We start from the raw sequence: 20,978 nt of genomic DNA on the forward strand, positions 1-20,978 counted from the left end.
CACTGAACAATTGGTTTTATGCAGTTAATGCATGCTTGCCAACATTCTTTCCCCCAGTTGCACAGTGAGACAGTTTTAACAGATCCTTATCCTCTCCTAAGCAACAATAATATAATATGTTTAAACAAAGATTTTACATGTCAATGATGATGACTTGGACTGCCCAGCAATAGGTCTAGTCGAGTCCTTCTGTAATTTTTTCCCTTCCACAGTAACAGCATGTATTTAGTGATGGTAAAAGTAATTCTTAACTGCATAACCTAGTCCTAGGGCGATGGAAACTCATGGATTTTAGGGACTTAGAATGCTTTTAAAGTCCACTGACTGATAGAGACTGACAATTATGTGAAATGTATGGGTTGCAATGACAGGAGTCCAGTCCATATTCATGAAATTGTAATCACCACCACCAGCATATGCTGAATTTGACATATGACACAAACTGAGAATGTAAAATTACCTTTGCAATGGGATGATGAATGTGAAAATCAAAAGAACTGAGATATTGAAAAGAATGTTATAAACATATAGATGTTAATAATCGTTGTATTTGTGACTATATTTGTCCAAAGTTGTGTTGTGATTGGCCTGCCAGTTAATGAGAAGATAGTGTGAACAGAGACGTATGTACATAAATATTCTATGATGATTATAGTAAGAAGGTGAGGATCCAACAATTTTTTGCCATGTTATTTGATAAATGGCCAAATGCAAGCACCGGCTATAATAAAATTACAGTCAATTTGCACTGCAGTTTGTGTTAACTGATATTGTATTGTAGTGATATTTAAGCAGGCTAACAGACAAAAAAACATAATGTTAATGGTAAACAAAAAAAATGGATTAGCATGTTTTTAACCAGTTCTGAGGAGTTTTCATTGGTTAGATCATCACCACAATCTGATGCCCCTTACACAAAAAAGTCCAAATTTAAAGTGCCCTATCTGTGCTGCTGTTCACTGGTAATGTGTCTGTTTTTGTAAAAGAAAGCATGGACAAAAAAACAAACAAACAAAAAATTATGCTGACTTTGCATTTTCATACTTCTGATTCATTTGACTCAAAGTGATTTTCCAGGCCTAAGGATTGTTTCAGGCAGCACTACTGGTGCCTATTTCCAGCGTCCTTTAGTTAGCACTCATGGGTAGAAACGCATTTACCTTCAAACTTGACCTTTTAATGACAGGCCTGTACAGTAACAATGTTGTATTAAGAAAATCTTTCCACAAACATACAGACATGTGGGAAAATGTTTTACAGGCGTTTTTACTGTACAAAGTTTCTCAAGGGATCACATTTTGCCATAAATGACAAACACAGAAAACAATACCAGCTATTCGGTTGCACCTTGCACAGTGATGTTAAAAGCAAACTGCTCTGAAGTGGCACACACACACACACACACACACACACACACACACACACTCTGTAATAACCCTGAAGGCAGGTAAAATAGTTAGGTTTTTTTTTCAGGACACAATTTTTTTAAACAATGGTTGAGGGTTGAAGTTTAAACCTGCAGTCCAGGGCCTAGGGATACTGGAGTCTGTTTCGGGCTGACTCTAGATACAGAGAGGTTGATTACTCAGGAGAACAGGCAAAAAGTCTTTATCTAGCAATGATCTTCATTCTTAGGAAAAAAAATGACCCCAATAGGCAGGCCTTGCATTATGGGGGAAAATACATCCACTCTATTTTCTGGGAGCACAAATATTAGTCCACTTCTAACTAAGATTCCATCATTCTACCTGACACACTTTATAAACAATTCATAGTATTTTTCCAGGAGAGAAAAAAACCCCTGAATTCCTTGGCCTTCTCAAAAACATAAGGCTAACCATATGTTTTTGCGAAAGGCTGACCATGTTCTGAAACAAAAAAATGCAAAAACTGAAATATATGAAAGTGAAAGTGAAAGAAATGAAAGTTGTATTTATTCAAATAATTAACCGCTCATGTAAACAATATATATCAATCAAGTAAATTTCATTCAACCAGATTTCATTACTTTTAATATTTTACATTATAAAATCCATTTATTCATCCTTATGCTGATTAGAGTCATGGGGGTCTGGAGCCTATCCCAGCTACCACAGGGTGAGAAGCAGGGTAAATTTTCATGTAATCTAATTACGTACAGTCAGCATTTATTTTGAGTGTAATAGAGGGATTCATCAAAGACAGTTTATCCAGTCCTTAAGAACTCCATTCTTCTCATCACTTTGCTACTAGTAAACTAAAGAAAAGGAAAAGATGAACCGGAACATTAAAAATCTTTAAAACCTACTTCAAAAAAACAAACAAATTCCCTCCACAGATTAAGTGCTCATTTTAAGTTCAGATTCATAAGGCTTCATCCTCTCACTGTTGTGCTTGGCATGTTTTATAGAAATGGACTCTGACAACCCAAAATGATGAGTTTACTTATGTAAAATCATAATCAAAACAGCTGGCTGGGCATGGGGGAAGAAGGGGAAAAAAACCTAGAACCCAGTGCCAAGCGTGTAAACTCCCTTTCTTAATCATCAGTTGTATAAAAATAACATCTCTTTATTCTATGGAATGAGCATCTACATCTTTTATTGATTAGAAAGTAATTTGCTTTGCTTCTTTTCACAACAATAAAGCTGGCAATATGCTGGGGATAGAGTAAAGGAAAATAGCTCACACTGTTCAGGTCAGCCTGATTGATTTGTTTTGTGTTGTATTTGCTAGAAGGTCCAGTTTTTGCACTTCACGGGATGAATTAGTTTCTTGCAGAGTTACTATGACATTCTACGGTATCATAAGTGATCAGTAATCCTGTATATTATAGTATATTACAGGTGTTGTTTTCAGAATGGTCCACAGTAATATTTGCCCCTGGCATATTTTAACCAGAGCAAGGGAAATTTAAAGCAGTTCAGACCAGCTCTTGACAACTCTGATTTCAGCACCTCTCAACTTAGAGTGTTTTCTCACCTTTCACAGAATAATAATGAGTTTGGCAGGAGCTTCCTCCTGGGCTGGCACAGGGCTCCAGAATAGCTGAGGTTAGTCTGGCAATGTGAGATAAAAGTTGATTTATCCAAAGAGATCAGCAAGTCTTTTAAGTTTTTGTATAATAAATATTAGGATCATCCCCAATAATTCACACATGCTCAGCACAGTTAATGATGGGGGCTGGAAAGAAACACTGTTCCAAGTTATGTTAATTATCACAGGCATTAAAAGTGTGACCCAATTATACGTGTTGCCATTAATGAGGCCTGAATGAGGTCTGGCGTGGCCTTGGCCTATGTGGGCCTCATACCTGGCACGGCAGAGGATGGGACAGTGGTGAGATCAGCTTTCATTCCCTCTGCTCTGAGATATTGCACTGACCTCTACAGCCCGCATCCCAAGATTACCTTGACATCTGCTGGGTAGGTTTCAAAAAGCTAATTAATCCCTGCTGACCTAAAGTTTGGCTGTCTGTTCTAAAAGCAGCTCTAGTCTTGGGGTAAAGACCCACTATAGGTCAGCCCACAGCTCCCAAATGACTCATTCATAGAAAGGAATGCGTGTAAAGCTTTTCTTGGACAGCTCTTTGGCAAGTCAGAGAAAATTATGTCAAATATTTGAGTGGAAAACGCCTGCTCGGCCTTTTCCCCCCTATTTATTCATGTCTTTAAAAAAAACGTCAAATGACTCTGCGGTTATTTCAGTGACTGATCCACTGCACTGGAAGCCCACAACTCCCACTTCACATTAGCGAGTATGATTTTTCTCAGCTTTGTTTCATGGCCTCTTTCAGCCCACTGAGTACTGCAAACAGTTCCCACCATGAGGCGGCATTAATATTCATGAATTCTGTTACGCAAAGAAAAGAGAAAATTAATAAATAAGCAGCCAACACATTTGGCATTGTCACCCCCTAAAAAGTGCTACGGGGTTCCTGATGGAGCTTGTGATTTCTCTTCCATGACATTTGCAATTTTTACCATCAGAAAAAAATAAAAACTAAAGGCTTCAATGATATTTCCCCAAAGTTCTCAAGGGAAAGTGATATGCCCCTGTGGAAGTATAGTTACTACAGGTTGAGAGAAGCGGGAATTCTTGGGGATTTTTGCAAATTTATTGCTCTACTTTTCAAGCAGGTGAAGAGAGCCTTGGGCAAAATTAGGTTTATCTGAGCGATGTTTGCGAGGTATTCTGAAGGGACCAGATAACCCTTTCCGTTTGTCATCGCACAGACGAGTGTGCTCAGCTGCTGCGTCGAGGGAAATTACTAGGTTGTTGTCTACATACAAAATCCACCTTTGAAATGGGATGGTCCTCAGGCAAACATGTCAGATTGTTTTTGTCTGTGTGATGGAGAAAAAAGTGGTCTTCGTGTGCCAGCGAAGGTCAGACAGAAAGCAAGTATGATTAGAATTAAAAAAACCTGCTCGGTTTTCATGTGAACAGCCTTGTTTACATAAAAGATTTTTCAGGCTTGTTTTTCAAAATGTATAAATAATGAATATTCAGAGTTTTGCTTTTTCTGCGAAAGGCACAGAAGTAATTATAACAAATATTGCTTTATCAGAGCCTACAATTTTGTTTGTGAACACAAACAAATAAAAGAAGCATAATAAAACGAAACAAATTAATTAACTTTCTAACAACACTGCTCTGGTGTCTGGCAGAAGCTGAATTTATGCTTTTGTTGTGGAAGTTTTCCACTTAAATAAAGCCTGCAGACGAGCGGTGAGCGGTAGCTAACATTCTTTAATTCATGCACACAACATACAAACAAGCTTGTGGAGCCCCCATGGCCGTGGGACCGACGGTCAGCAGAGTCTCTGAGCCTAGCATAGCTCTCAGTTAAATACCTTCTCCAGGAACAAAGGCAGTACACAGCTGTTTCACACCTTAAGGTTCACACTCCCTTGCTACTTCCCAGAGTCCTCAAGAGACAAAAGACTGGTCCTCTGGAGTTCCTGTTTCTCCAACATCTTTGCTACACCCCCTACCATTTGTCTCAAGTATGAGTGTCAGACATGTTAATACAATAAATAATGTGATTAAATACCTAGGTAAAAGAAATTCCTATACAATCCCACCCTTTGATTCTAAAATCAAGAATCACATTAAAACCAGAATTTCTTTCCTGACATTCTGTATATCACATCAACATTATTGTACACTTAAAGGAGTTTCACACTGTGTATCCTCACTTCACTGTTCTCCCACCACCCTTTGTTCATCTTTAATCTTCCCCACAATCTAAGCTCTCACATGCAAATGGAAACACCAATGATACAGAGGAAAGGTCTTCTCCAGAGTGTCAAAGTACTTTGCATGGCAAAGTGAAACAGCATTAGGTGGTCATTCTCAGTCACTGTCATGGCTCCTGGTGTCTGTGCCATTTACAGAGTCATAATTCCAACGCTGATCTTCCTTGCGCTGTCACTTTTGGAGCTTAGCACGCTCTCTCCATCCCTCGATTTCTGTTCCAACGCAGCTGTAGATTTAAGGCAGAGCACGTCGTACACCTTAGTTGTCTTCCTCAGCGTCAACGACGAAACTCTTTCATTTTATTTTAAGATTTTGCTGTTCAAAATCTCCTCGTGATAATCCTTTGGAAGCCCACTGTCGTTTGTCTGTTGTCCTGCAGATGGTCCCTGCTTCTCTCTGGTCCACTTGAAGTGTTGTCTCCTAGTCATAGTTTGCATCTGCGCCTCAGTCAATCCTTCCATATCCCTCATGTCACGGTTCCTGCAATTTAAAAATGAAAACTTCCCCGGAAAACCCTCTTTTGCCCTCTGTCAGCTTAACACAATTAGACATGCACAATAAAGTTGTGCATTGTCTCTTAAAAATTCTCAGGGCTTCTCTCCTGAAGTAGCTTCACTCCAGGCCCTGTCGTAAGAAAAAACATTAGCCAGTGGTGTGTCCTGCTGTAAATCATGTGATTAGATCATATGATTAACCCTTTGCTGTGGAAAAAAGTGATGTAGATGTTAGCGCAGCGCGTCTGTATGCACACTTTCTCACAGTGACCTCTGCACTGTAAACAATACAAGGTCATGAATAACACACCGCTGGTAAATTCACAAAGACACAGAAAGTGGCATTTAAAAGGTTAAGTCAGCACGGCTCAAAAGCCCATGCAACCCGTTGCTGTCACCTTTCTGCTCCTGTAAAAAGAAACATACATATATACATCCACCCTTTTGTCTCTCTGGGTGGAGGTGCAATCTTGCATATTGGTGTCAAGTCAGTCAAGTTTTTGTCAGTCCAGTCAATCCCCGTGTTTATTGCTGATAGCAGAACCTCTTGTGTCGCAATAAGTTTCTACTGCCAGCAATGACGTCATTTCAAAAAGGAAAAAAAAGAATTTAGACTGGATTACCTCGCTGAATCCTTTTTGCCAGGGACTTGTTTTCTGATTGTCCCAAATAAGTGGCTTTCTCCCGAGCCCATTTTAATTTTGGAGAAGCTCACTTGCGATTGATCAACATGTTGTATAGCGCTTTCGATTCCGATCTTGCAGGCCTGCTTGAAAAAGAGGAAACTGCCAAACAAAAATCTCAGTGCACTGTTAAAAATCAAAAAAACATGAAGGCCTAGTTTAGAAGTTGTCTAAGCATACTCCCTTAGAATGATAGATCAAAACAACTAATTGGCAGGTTCAAAGTGGTACCAAAAGAAAATGCATCAGTAAATCCCCAAAACTTTCATCCACCAGTCACACACCTCACACAACAGCAATATTCTATTAGAAAATGAGTTTTTGTTTTCCCCATGTACCCAGATGTGTGTCATGATAAGACCTCCCCCACACATCAGAAACCAGAAACTCAATAATCTATTAGTCCCCACTCATCTGACCCTCCCGCAGCATTCTGTTCACCGCTGATTCAATCATCCTTCCCCAAAAATAATACTAGTTCACTAGTCTATGTATCACTTCTTAACCTACTAAGCTAACCGGACAAGATGATGGTAACAGAAATGCTTAAAATGCTATTTGGTCTTCATGAGCTTCATTGCATGTGTGTATGTGTTAGTAGGATTAATGCATTTTTCTGTTTGTGTAATTTTTGTGTACCTCTCCTCTTTGCGGTGCTCCAGACACTTTTCAATTCTCCACGCAAGGCAGTCGTTTTTTCCTTCCCAGTTTCCTAAACCCAAATTTCATTCCCACACTACAACAGCCTTCCTCCATGTTGTCCCCTTCTCCTTTGACTGTGGTCTCATCTCATCTCTCCCCCTTGCAGCAGTCCAGTGAGAGTCAGTTGTCTTTCAGCTTTGTCCTGTGTTTTCACGGTCTCATTTTGCCATTTTTGCGCCAAAAGTCGCAAATGTCCAACTCAAGCAGTCTTTTCAAAGGTCCATTCACACAGTGAAGTTGCAGCTCCTTGGAAATGCACATCCATCCATCCAGTCATGATGATGCCATTTTTCTCCTTGCTGTCGCTGTCTTGCACAGCTGTTGCTGCTGGACCTTTTCTTCACTGCTCAGGATGCTGCTGTGAGCTCTCGAGATCCATCTCGTTGTTCTGAAACTGCATTTCTTGTCTTCAGGGAGAGATTCTTGGAGCTTGTGTTCTCAGGGTGACAAACACATGGAAGTTAAGCTGTAAAACAATTCAGCCAAAACTTGGCTTGAGCGTTTCTAATGGTGTTAACCTATAATTTCCTTCCGACTGCTGCACGTGGAAAATTGATCCGGGTCTGCTCTTCACCTGCAAGTGACACACTGAAACATTTTGATCATTCTTCTCATTGCTTAAAACAACACATCTCCCCTCTCTGTTTCTGAACTCCCCTTTCTTAAAAACCCAGAGAGATTGTAGTTGTTCTACGTTGAAAAACACCAAACCCTCTTCCTATTTTGCTTATTTTTAAAAACAATTCTGCTAAAAAAAAAATTTCGTGTGTCCACCCTAGGGGAGCTGGTGGCCTGCAGTACCACCCTCTCCCTCTAGTTGGAAACAACTGTTACACACATTTCTACACTCCTCTCTTTTTTTTCTTTTTTTTTTTCTTGTTTTTGTTCCCCATTTTCAACATTTTGTAACCCCGTTTCTCACTGTTTTTACACACACATCAACGTTTCTCACACAACCATTCTCTGCAATCTTACACACCACACATTTACTCAATTCTTACCATACAGTCACGTATTGAGTTTTGTCTCTGGCCGCCTGGTGGAGCGCTGCTACTGGATCTAGATCCCATATTTACATTCAGAGCGTCCCCTGCAATGGCCTTCTTCCCTTACCGGCAGAAAAGTGCTAAAATACCGTCACTCCACACACTGTATTGTGCAGACGTGATTATCAACAGTGGACTCGAACCACCGTTCCCTGTGATGGACCGGTGTTTTTGCAATTACTCTTGCAGACGACTGCTTTTCTTTTGCACAACACCGGAACCCAACACAAGCCTGGGGACTCTAACCCCAGGATTTTCCCTCCGGAGACTCGAACTCCAGAGCAGCAAGCACTTCACCACTCGGCCAGACACAAAACTCCTCATAACTGTATACAAAGTTAGCTACAACTCACCCATCTGCAGAAGTCCCCTCAGACTCTGCAGTCTGAGGGGACTGCAGAGTCTGACCGTCTGACCAGAGTCTGACCGTCGGTCAGACTCTGCTGACCGACGGTCAGCAGAGTCTCTGAGCCTAGCATAGCTCTCAGTTAAATACCTTCTCCAGGAACAAAGGCAGTACACAGCTGTTTCACACCTTAAGGTTCACACTCCCTTGCTACTTCCCAGAGTCCTCAAGAGACAAAAGACTGGTCCTCTGGAGTTCCTGTTTCCCCAACATCTTTGCTACACCCCCTACCATTTGTCTCAAGTATGAGTGTCAGACATGTTAATACAATAACATAATGCGATTAAATACCTAGGTAAAAGAAATTCCTATACACTTTCAACCAGATTCAAAGTACAGATTTTGACGCGTTTGTCTTAACTATCCTTTTCAAGTTACAGTTTACATTCACGTGTGTCTGGGTTAAAACATGATGATGGTGATGAAGATGATGATGTATCATCATGTCATATATTATAATTACATGTGCATAATTATAAGAATATAATTGCAAAATTCATTATTTCTTTGACCAGTCAATTTGAATCAGTTCAGGCTTGAGTCCAAAAGTTTGTTCCATAGTGTAACATATACACTACATGTATTAATCCTAATTTACACTCTGGACACCTATTCTGATCATTTTTACAGACTGAACACTGTCTGAGAAACTGGATTTAGACACAGTTTTAAGAGGAAGTGTAACGCCATCAACTACATGACTGCTAAAACAAAAAATTGATCTGAGGGAGTCACTTTTATACTGCTCCTGGCTTCAGAAATACATTTTGTATTAAAAAGAAGAATAAAAGATTGATTGACACTCTTTGAAGTAAGTGTAGCAAGTAGCCAGCAAGGTGCTCCGTTGCTGGCTAGCTTCACTGAAACGCAGAATTCACCAGCTGACCTTAATGCTAGGGTTTTTGGAGCACTTTATACATGAGGACTGTGGAGGAGAGGCTGTTTGAGACCAACAAGCTTAAGTCTGTGTGAGATTTTTTTCTCATCCGCTGTGTTACCGAGGATGCTGGCAAAGAAGTAGCTGTATGCTGTAAAGAGAGGGGCCAAGCTGCACAATCAGTTGGTGTAGTGAATGTCCAAAGGATGCAATCAGCACTATTTTATGCAACATTGAGAAAGAAAAAATAAATCTGACCCCAAGCTATCTTGGGGTTAAGTCTTTTTTTTCGAAGCACACCCAACCTACCATTATTAGAATGATTAGATGATAGGCCACACCACACCACATTCTCTCTAAGTTTAGTTAAGCAGCCCTTCTCAAACAAATCAAAGTGCTGACAGAATTGTGTAAGCCTAAAAGCTAAAGTAAAAAATGTGTATTATGAATAAATACTCAAAACCTTGTTATGACAGGAAATTTTGATTTAAATAAAATGGTAAAACACTGACAAAGCTAAATATAATAAAACAACTAACTTTTCCTACCTTACTGGAGAATAAGTTACAACCTCTAAGAATGACTATTTGCTTAGACAATTTGCATTACATAGCATAAGAAGGTAGATGTGTACATCAAACAGCTTCCAATCTAAGGATTTTATTTAGGGCTATTACATAGTGAAAATCTTTAGATTGAAAACTGCCTGGTATCTGCATCTATCTTATCTTCCATTTTTTAAATCCTACATCTGTCCTATACAGTTTTGAAATGCTTCCTTATGGTATGCCACACATAGTTTGAACTGTGCATGATTCTTATGGACCATATTCACACAGGCACAAATTATAATTATTAAAAGAATAAGCCCAATCATTTAAAAAAAATATTATTACTATTATAATATGCAAAGAAATCCACAAGATCCACAAGGAAGGAATACACTTGGATTCCTGTCTTTGGACACTTTATGTTAAAAAGAGAACAGAAGATAAATATTAATGCAGTAATTCTGTCAAAAGTGCTCTTCACTTACACATGTGAGAAAAGGAAATCAGTGAATTTGCCTCATTCACATGCCAATCTAAACGGTTTGCTCTTTTGTTATGCAACCTGCTGTATTGCACCCAGCTTCTAACACTGCCCTCCTGCTGGTATAGCATCTCAAGTGTGTTCAACTGTGTACAAAACACATTAAATTATTCCTTTTAAAAGTCCCAACAGTTAATGATTTTCATGAGCCGAGTGTAAATGCTCTCAGACAGTAGCAGCAGCATGAGTAGACAGCTGTCTGTATGCAGTTAACATGAACAGAGAAAACAGACCTGCACACTTGTCATTAGCTGTAAAATAACCCAAGTGAAAATATAACCAAGTTACAAACAAGGATACGTTTTTGTTAAAAAAAAACAAACAAAACAAACCAAAACAAATAAACAAAAAAAAACAACAACAAAAAAAACCCTGTAATACGATGCATTTTTACACGAAATATTTTTTGCTCAGTGCATGCTCTCAGCTAACTAACAGGCATACTAAGTTTGAAGTCTTATTATTCAATATATTTAAATATGGATATGAATGCTATTTAAATTAGTGACTTGCTTAAATTACATAGTTTCATTTAATCTTTCAAATATCACTCTGTCTCATTGGAGACGCAAAGAAGATATTCTTAAGCTATCATTAGCAAAAGTTTACCTGCTGTCAATGGGCTGCACACGGATTATGTTAAGGGAGAGCACTGCAACTTCCAAAATTTCCCCCTCACAGACAAGGTTCTTTGTTGCCGGCAGTATCTAGTAACCTTCCTACTGACATAGTCAGTAACAGAATGACAATACAGCAGGGAGTCAGAGAATTGGAAACAAAGACACACTCTTATTTAATGTCTCATGATTTTTATTCCAAAATGTTTTTTTTAAAAAAATGACAACACATAATTTTATATCAAATCTGACTGCACATGATTAAGTGATTATCAGCAAGTGTGAATGCCTGTTTAAATCCAAAAACAAATTGCTGGTCAGGAGCATTTAAGTATTTGTTAAGACAATGCCGCAATCTTGAATCTTGAAAAGATGAGAATACAATAGAGATACAAATTTCAGTTCAGCAAATTTCAATTCAGCAGCAAATATGCAACAGATAGCTAGCTGAAAAAGATAAGACTCAAAACCTTGCAATGGCCCGGTCAAAGTCCAGACTTTTTCAGTCCCGACTGAAAATCTGTCGTGGGACTTCAAGAGAGCTGTGCATAAACAAATGCTTGCAAACCTCAGTGAACTGAAGTAACACTGGCAAGAAGATAAAGTCACACAGAAAACAAATTGCTTCAGGATATTGCTACTAAAGGCAGATCTACAATTAACTGAAGCATGGAGTGTACTTAGTTTTTCACAGAACCGCAAAGTAAATATGAGCAGACCTTCAAGAATGATCTCATTGACAGTAAAAGTACAGGTGAGGTCACAGTGACCTTGAATGTAGTCTACTAAAAGTGTCTTGAGATTAAGTACATGTTTGTTAAAGAAATCCCAGTTCATTACATTTTGCATTTGCACAAATATGAGGACTATAAAGACAGGCTCATAAAAAGTGACAGAGAACTGTAAAAAAAAAAAAAAAGTTTTAAAAAATGTCTATACAGTGATAATTATTTGACATTTCTAAATATTCTACATTATGTTTTGTTATAATCAAACTTATGATTAATTCAGGAATGCCACGAAGTCAAGCTCAGTAAGTCAGCTGATCTTACTCCCAGCCCACATCAGCTAATACCTTTCAACACATGGAATTGGCAAATAAAGGACAATGGATTAACATTTTTTTGTAGCCTGCACATGTTTGCTTCACTTTGCAGGCCGCTTAGCAATCCACTTCCTCCTGTGCTCCTTCTAATTTCTTGCTTCTAATGTAATTGGCATCATATCTGTTTGTCATTGTTGCCTAGTCTTTTCTTTCTGGGGTCTTGCTTCTGCTTTTCCGCCAGCTTTTCTGTATCCACATGGATGTAGTGTGGCGGTCCCAGAACAGAGCAGTGCCATCAAGTTTAAATAGCTGCAGATGGAAACAATCTTATTTCAACTATAGTGGTTCTGAATGACCTGTTCATTTAATTTGTTTCTTCACAATTGCTTATGGTAAAAATCCCCAAATGCTCCCTCCTGTATTAATCTTTTATTGGAAATGTGGTTAAATCACTGACATGCATTCTTAACACAGACAAACCGGTTGTCTGTGTCTGCAGTTCCGGGGGCCGACCGTGCGGAAGGCGGCAACGACGGGGAAACAGTTCAGGCGGCCGACCGTGCACACGGCAGCGGCGGCGAAGCGGAAACAGTTCAGGAGGCCGACCGTGCACGCGGCAGCGGCGGCGAAGTGGAAACAGGTCAGGAGGCCGACCGTGCACGCGGCAGCGGCGGTGACGTGGAAACAGTTCAGGGGGCCGACCGTGCGGACGGCGACGGCGGGACTGCAAGTCCGGGGGCCGGCCACGGTGACAAAGATGCCGATCATGCGGCCTGGCAGATGACCGACGGTGTTGAGGCGGCAGTTGGGGACCTGAAGGCTGCGTGGCCTTCGCAGCACCAGACGGGGCGGAAGCTGAGGCTGGACCAGGCGAGGCGGATGAAGCCGGAGCTGGACCAGGCGAGGCGGATGAAGCCGGAGCTGGACCAGGCGAGGCGGATGAAGCCGGAGCTGGACCAAGCGAGGCGGATGAAGCCGGAGCTGGACCAGGCGAGGCGGAGGAAGCCGGAGCTGGACCAGGCGACGGCGTGGATGAAGACACGGCTGCTGCAGCTGGCGAGGATGAAGACACGGCTGCTGCAGCTGGCGAGGATGAAGACACGGCTGCTGCAGCTGGCGAGGATGAAGACACGGCTGCTGCAGCTGGCGAGGATGAAGCTGCTGTTGCTGCCGGTGGTGTGGATGAAGCTGCTGTTGCTGCCGGTGGTGTGGATGAAGCTGCTGTTGCTGCCGGTGGTGTGGATGAAGCTGCTGTTGCTGCCGGTGGTGTGGATGGAGCGGCAGCCGGCGAGGATGATGAGGCTGCAGCTGGCGGCTGGACGGGCTCCTCGGGCCCTCCAGCTGACGAGGCAGAAGACTGGACGGGCTCCTCGGGCCCTCCAGCTGACGAGGCAGGAGGCTGGACGGGCTCCTCGGGCCCTCCAGCTGACGAGGCAGAAGACTGGACGGGCTCCTCGGGCCCTCCAGCTGACGAGGCAGGAGGCTGGACCGGCTCCTCGGGCCCTCCAGCTGACGAGGCAGAAGACTGGACGGGCTCCTCGGGCCCTCCAGCTGACGAGGCAGGAGGCTGGACCGGCTCCTCGGGCCCTCCAGCTGACGAGGCAGAAGACTGGACGGGCTCCTCGGGCCCTCCAGCGGACGAGACAGAAGGCTGGACGGGCTCCTCGGGCCCTCCAGCTGACGAGGCAGAAGACTGGACGGGCTCCTCGGGCCCTCCAGCGGACGAGACAGGCGGCTGGACGGGCTCCTCGGGCCCTCCAGCGGACGAGACAGGCGGCTGGACGGGCTCCTCGGGCCCTCCAGCGGACGGAACAGGCGGCTGGACGGGCTCCTCGGGCCCTCCAGCGGACGAGACAGGAGGCTGGACGGGCTCCTCGGGCCCTCCAGCGGACGAGACAGGCGGCTGGACGGGCTCCTCGGGCCCCCCAGCGAAAACAGTCTCAGAACCAGTGGGCACTGGAGCCCCTGGCAGGGACGGATCAGAACCAGCAGGCGCGGGGACCTCTGGCAGGGATGGATCAGAACCAGCAGGCGCACGGGCCTCTGGCAGGAACGGATCAGAACCAGCAGGCGCACGGGCCTCTGGCAGGGATGGATCAGAACCAGCAGGCGCACGGGCCTCTGGCAGGAACGGATCAGAACCAGCAGGCGCACGGGCCTCTGGCAGGGACAAATCAGAACCAGCAGGCGCACGGGCCTCTGGCAGGGACAAATCAGAACCAGCAGGCGCACGGGCCTCTGGCAGGAACGGATCAGAACCAGCAGGCGCACGGGCCTCTGGCAGGAACAGATCAGAACCAGCAGGCGCACGGGCCTCTGGCAAACACAAGGCTGACTGCAGCTGCACCGAGCATTGACTCAGCTCAGGCAGCGACAGCCGGGTGCAGTCCTCAGCTGGCTTCTTTACCTCCAGGGGTCCAGAGTCTGCTGGGGGCTGAAACCCAGCCTCTGGGGAGGCCCTGGAGTGCATCTCAGAACTGGCCAGCTCTTGAGGAGTGTTTTCAGGATTGTGTGGTTTGTCTCTCTGCAAAAAATACTTAGAAAAAGAGTCCAAAACGGGGGGCACAGACGCAGCCTCCCGTACAGAGGGAGCCGGTGAAGATGGCATAGATGACGGGGCTAGTGGGGATACCGGGGGCCGAGCTGAATGCTGCTGTGCAGCTAAACGAGCTTGCGGCTGTGCAGCTAAACGAGCTTGCGGCTGTGCAGCTAAACGAGCTTGCGGCTGTGCAGCTAAACGAGCTTGGGACAGCTGAGCAGGAGAATGAACAGGCAACCAGCAGTTCTCCTTGTCATCTGCTGCACAAAACACAGCCCCTGAATAAACCGTCCCACAGTCCAAAACAGAAAAAGGGTCCTTCTCACTCACCACAGCCTGCAGTGCTATAGTCCTGATATCCAGCTGTGGGGTGACGCGCCGACGGCGCGATCGTCGCCTCCTCCCTGCGGACGACTCCGGCGGGCCGGGCAAAACCTCCGGCGGGCCGGGCAAAACCTCCGGCAGGCCGGGCAAAACCTCCGGCGGGCCGGGCAAAACCTCCGGCGGGAGAAGCTGACGTGGCTGTTCCGGGGCGGCCGTAGTCCGCTGCTGCTGGACAAAGTCTGTGGATTCCCGAGCTTGCACCACCTCCCGGGCTTTATGCAGGTTGCGAATTAAGTCCGAGAGTCCCTCGAACTGGCAGAGGTAGGAATTCCCTTCCAGGATTGCCTCTATGGCTTTTAACCCCACCACTTTCGCACTTGCGTTGGTGGTGTGGGTTACCCAGTCCATTAGGCGTTGGATGCGTGCGAGGTCGCTCTCCCCAGACAAAGCTGCTGGATCCATCTTGTGGTTGGCTCGTACTGTCACGGCTGGCGGGGTGAGCCGTGTGGTGTGGAGGAAACGGAGGACCCAAAATGCAGACAGTCGATATGATGAGATGAGTGAGGGTTTTATTTACAGTGCACGAATAACAGAACTGAGGGCAGGACAGAACATAAACCTAAACTGGGTGAGCTGAATAACAAACCGGAGATCATACGAACGGGGTGAGTGGCAGAGAGACGCAGACGAGGAACAGGACACCATGAAACACAGACGAGCCGACAACGAACACAGACCGACACCCACTATAAATACACACATCAGGTAATCAGGAAATGGCACACAGGAGGGGACACAGCTGGAACTAATGGACATAACGAGACACAACCCTACAAAGTAAAACAGGAAACACACAGACTGTTTTACATAACAACACGAGGACATGAACAGAGCACCAAGGGAGACGCAGGTAGGGAAGATAAACACTACAAACCCCAACCACCAATACAAAAACAGAATAAACTAGAAAATACTAATAACAAACTCAAAACGCTGGGTCACCGACCCAGGACCATGACACAAACAGAGAAAGCCTTTGCCCAACTGTAGGATTTTAGCCAGGTAATGTTGCAAAAGTCATATTATTATTTACTATTATTTTGGGCTGTTATACATAATGTACACTCCTCGATTCGCACCAAACTAGATGTAAATCATAGAGCACAGCATAGCCAGTGCAGTGGTTCTCGAGAGCTTTTTTCACAACATTTCCCTGTATCCACCTCTTTGCTTGACATTTCCCTCAAAAAATAGGTTTTAAAAAAGCACAAAAGATTTCCACTGATCAAAGTTGTCCTGCATTTAAAAAAATGCACCAATTTTTTCAGCAGAATAGAAGGTTACGCTGAAATATAATAAATATAACATTTAAGTTCATTGTTTTAAGATCTAATATATTACACTTAATTGAAAATATTTGTTTTTATAATTGCACAAACTATGACTCATCCAGTTATCTTTGTATTCCTTTGAAAAATATATATATTGGGTTGAAGATGAGAAATAATCCACTACACTGAGTTCTGAACTTTACTCATACTGACCTCACCTCTCTCCATTTCCCTGGGCTCCACACCTCTTGTTCTCTACTACCCTGCCTCCCACCTCCATTTCTCCTATGACTTTCCTTCTTCTTGAACCTATGAGGAACTCTTCTTGTGATCTCTTGTCCCCCGAGACTCCCCCATAACACTTGCCCATCCCTTATCAAGTTCTGTCATATTCCCAACAGATGACAGTCATCCTCTTGGTCGTAGAAGCAGTTGGGGTCTCAGAATTATACAGGAGGAGAATCTTAAATTTAAATTGCATGCACAGGCACGTGTGTGCGCGCGCACACACACACACACACACACACACACACTCCTCCCTGCACATCCTTGAGCTTCTTAATGGAGATTTGGAAATATGACATATGACATCTGTGATAGTTCATCTAAGAAGGAGCAGAAGTGTCACTGATGAGAGAGGTGACAGTATTGTATAGGTGTCAGACTCATAGCGTGGTGCAGGAGCTTCTACTGCCCAAGGATTCTGATGTCCTTAAAAGTAATTGCATATTCATAAGGAAGAAAAGATTCATGGAAGAAAATATCACCCACTATGATTTGGCATTTTTGAAATCTTCACAGTAGCTTTTCTTTCTCTGTGCTTGAATACCTTACTGTATTGTTCCTCCTTGTGTTTTGTTCTGCTGCAATCACTGTGTGACTACAAAGTAAAGTCTAAAATTGAGGTGTTTGAAATTCCAAACTCAAAGAAGGCTTGGAATTGTGAGAGGAAAGTTGAATGCTTGTCCTCATGCTTTCCAAAGGTTTTGGTCTACTTGGCATCACAAGTAGTAAAAGAAACACACACACACACACACACACACACACACACACACACACACACACACACACACACACACACACACATATGTATGTATGTATGTATGTGTATATATATACATATACATATATATTGACAAACAATACAATTTGTATCTCCTTTAATAATAAGGACAAGGCTATAATGTTCTTTATAATGGCATTGCCCCCTTGGTGGAGGTTATTGTGAACAGCATAACTAAGCATAACACCTTCAGAAATGTATATTTCTGAAGGTGTTATTGACATGAAATCTGTGGGGATGAGAAAATTATTTTACTGTTACTATTCATGACCATTATTATTACTGTTGCATTACTTATCATTTATCATTATCATTTGATTAGAGCATTTATGGAAACTGTTGATGTTACATTAAAGTCTGTATTTCAGGTGTTAGCTGAACCACATAATAATCTTTCATTGCAGGTGCAGCTGTAATCATGTTATACACATATTGCATTTTTGTGCTAATTACAGAGTTGAAGCTCAGTTGATAATGGTCGGAAGCTTCGGTCAGCGTGAGTTTGATCGATCAATTGGAATACCTACTGGGCTAATGAAGGATTGCCTACATGCTTACAATTCACCACATATTATGCAGGGATATAATAAAGGCCTGTGTGTCCTCATGTTGCATTGGAGTCTGCCTGGTAACACATGACTCAAACGGAGTCAGGCAGTATGCTTCTGAAATGTCTTTGTTTGTTGAGTAAGGTCATGCACTGAGGTCAGGACACACACAGGGTGCCTGCGCATACATATGGACTATGGTTTGCTCGCAACTGCAAGGTGTACCTGCATACGTGACAGTTTGGTTCCACAGATAAGTGAAATGAAATAACAGGACGCATCTGGCGATAGTGAAGGAACAAAGGAAGGAAATGCTCTTTTTTAGAATATGTCCTAGGTAGGGATGGGTACCGGTATCCGGTGCCATGATGGCACCGGTTCTGACATAAACGGTAGTAACCAGACCGAAAAGCAGCGCACATTTCGGTGCTTTATTTCGGTGATTTTTTTCCTGAGATGTGATACACTTTGAATTCTAGCCAATCATTTTACGTTTCCGGGGATAGTAGGCGGGTCCAGGTGCGTACGTTCTTTTAGAGCAGCGCTACAGATTAAAAATGCCCAAGGCGAAGCGGTCAAAAGTCTTGCTGTACTTCACAGCAAAAGATGCAAACTCAGCAGCCTGCAACAAGTGCTTTAAGGTGATACTGTGGAAAGGAGGTAACACCTGAAATCCGATGAAACACCTGGCGACGCATAGCGTTTTTTTTAAAAGCCGAAAAATGCGCCGTATTTGATAGCTTGCTGCGAGACCTCACACCGAGCGCATCTACTGCAGGTGTGGTGCCTGTTATCGGACGAAGAGTTAGCTACATCCCCCAAAAAGCTGAAGAGTAGAGTCCTGGCCCCTAGCCCTGCCAGTGTAGCAGAAATGATGAGGATGATGATGGCAGCAGCAGCCGTTCTTCTCTGCGTGAGTAGCTTAATGTTGTTCGTGTATAATTTACGTTGAGTAGGCTAACCACGTTATTACATTAATGTATGTAAGGTGAACTAGCAAACACCATCATAGCTACATGCGGCTGTCTTCTTGTTTGATGGCAGATACTCCCTTCACCCTGGCCAAAAAGGCAAAAATGACCAAATAAAAAGTGGGAAACAGTTAAACATGAGAGTTTTTTGGATAAAGTTTTTGTTTTTTCCATTGTTAAAGCACTGCTTCCAGCCAAGAGTGATACCATATATGCCCTATAGCTGCAGAAAAGGCTAACATTGTTATCTTTTTACAAAAAAACAGCTGAACATGAGAGGTTTTTGGACCAATTTTGTGTTCTCCATTCTTTAAGCACCGGTTCGAGCACCATTTAAGCACCGGCACCGTTTCAAAAGTACCGGTTTGGCACCGGTATCAGATAAAACCTAAACGATACCCATCCCTAGTCCTAGGATCTCTGGAAATTTACTGGAACTTATGCTTGTTGATTATCTGCTTGTGACGCACTATTTTCGTATATAGATGACACCCCATGCATTGTTCAAAGAAGATCGATGCTGTGAGAGATCGTGCTCGGTCTCCCATATATATATATGTGTTTTAATAAAATCATTGTTTGACCCACTATGGACCTCCAGTCGTATGTCTCCACCTCAAATTACGAATCAGGACAAATCCCTGCCAGATTTTGGCACTTTTTTGCCACTCTCACTGACATTTATTTAATATTTGAATTATATAAAGCATAACATGTCATATGCTGAAAAACAACCCCACACCATGATGTTCCCACCTCCAACTTTACTGTTGGTGCAGTGTTTTTGGGGTGATATGAAATACCTTTTGAATTCTAAACATGGTCTGTATTATAGCATCCAAAGAGCTCAGTTTTGGTCTCATGTGACCAGACCATAGTCTGCCAGTATTTCACAGGCTTGTCTAAATGTTGTTCAGCAAGCTTTAAATAAGCTTCAACTTGCTTTTTCTTCAGCAGTGGAGTCTTGCCTGGTGAGTGTGGATAAAGGGCCATGGAGGTTGAGTCCATTACTTACTGTTTTCTTTGAAACTGCGGATTCCAGGTCTTTAGTTCTCCACAAGTGGCACTGGGCTCTTGGACAACTCTTCAGATCATTATTTTCACAACTCTGTCTGAAATCTTGCAGGCAGCCCCTGGGCATTGGCTTTTACCAATAATGAGATGTTTCTTGTGTGACATCTTGGTAATGACACACCAATTTATAGGCCATCAGTTGGGACTGAATCAGCTGATATTAATTTGCACTAAGTTGCAGGATTGTTGTCTAGTTACTGATAGGTTCCAGCTGGTGTCATGACTTTCCATGCATTTATTTGTGTCATTTCTCATTATTACACATAACTTAATTTCATTCACTTAAAAATAATGGTTTGAGTTCTTTGCATGTGTGCATTGGATTTGTTGTTATCGAGATCTGGTGAGAATTTCATGTCAGTAGCACCTTTAGAGATACATTATATGTACTGGTGAACAGTGTTGGTCAAGTTACTTGAAATATTAATCTGTTCATCCATGAAAAAAATAATTAGTTACTAATTACTTCTCCAAAAAGTAATCCCATTACTGATTACTTATTTTCAAAAGTAATTAGTTACTTAGTTACTTTTCAAAAACATGATACACAACCTGAACACGTAATAAAGCAATAGACTTTTCAGCCCAATTCTATTTTTATGCATAATCCATCATATAAAATTGAATCAAATGGAAAGCCTCTTTTTAAAAATTGTTTTATTAGTTGTAATCTTTTAAGCTTATGCACATTGCATTAAGCAAAAATGTAATTTTATGCCTTTTATGTCATATATAAATTTTATGTCTTTGACTTGAAGAAATTGTTTAATATTTAAACCTATTTTCTGCATATTCCAGCATATAAAATAAAATATTTTTTTGTGTTTACACTCACTCTTTCAAATAGATGCAAGTAAAACACAGCAAAAAGTAAATAAAATCAAAGATTCAGTGGCACTAACTGCTGTTGTTTTTAAGTCTGTTT

At 42.6% G+C, this 20,978-nt stretch overlaps 1 long non-coding RNA gene across 1 annotated transcript in view; it reads right to left on the minus strand.

The window, feature by feature from the left end:
* The window catches only part of LOC146498971 (uncharacterized), a 50,904-nt gene extending 30,201 nt beyond the window's left edge, over nucleotides 1-20,703 (minus strand). The window contains exon 1 of the long non-coding RNA XR_014870152.1: nucleotides 20,603-20,703. This is a non-coding gene — a long non-coding RNA (uncharacterized LOC146498971). The remainder of the gene's footprint in view (nucleotides 1-20,602) is intronic.
* Between the last annotated feature and the right edge of the window lie 275 nt (nucleotides 20,704-20,978).

The sequence above is a fragment of the Neolamprologus multifasciatus genome, chromosome 17 (genome assembly GCF_963576455.1).
Source record: "Neolamprologus multifasciatus chromosome 17, fNeoMul1.2, whole genome shotgun sequence".
NCBI classification, from domain to species: Eukaryota; Metazoa; Chordata; class Actinopteri; order Cichliformes; family Cichlidae; genus Neolamprologus; species Neolamprologus multifasciatus.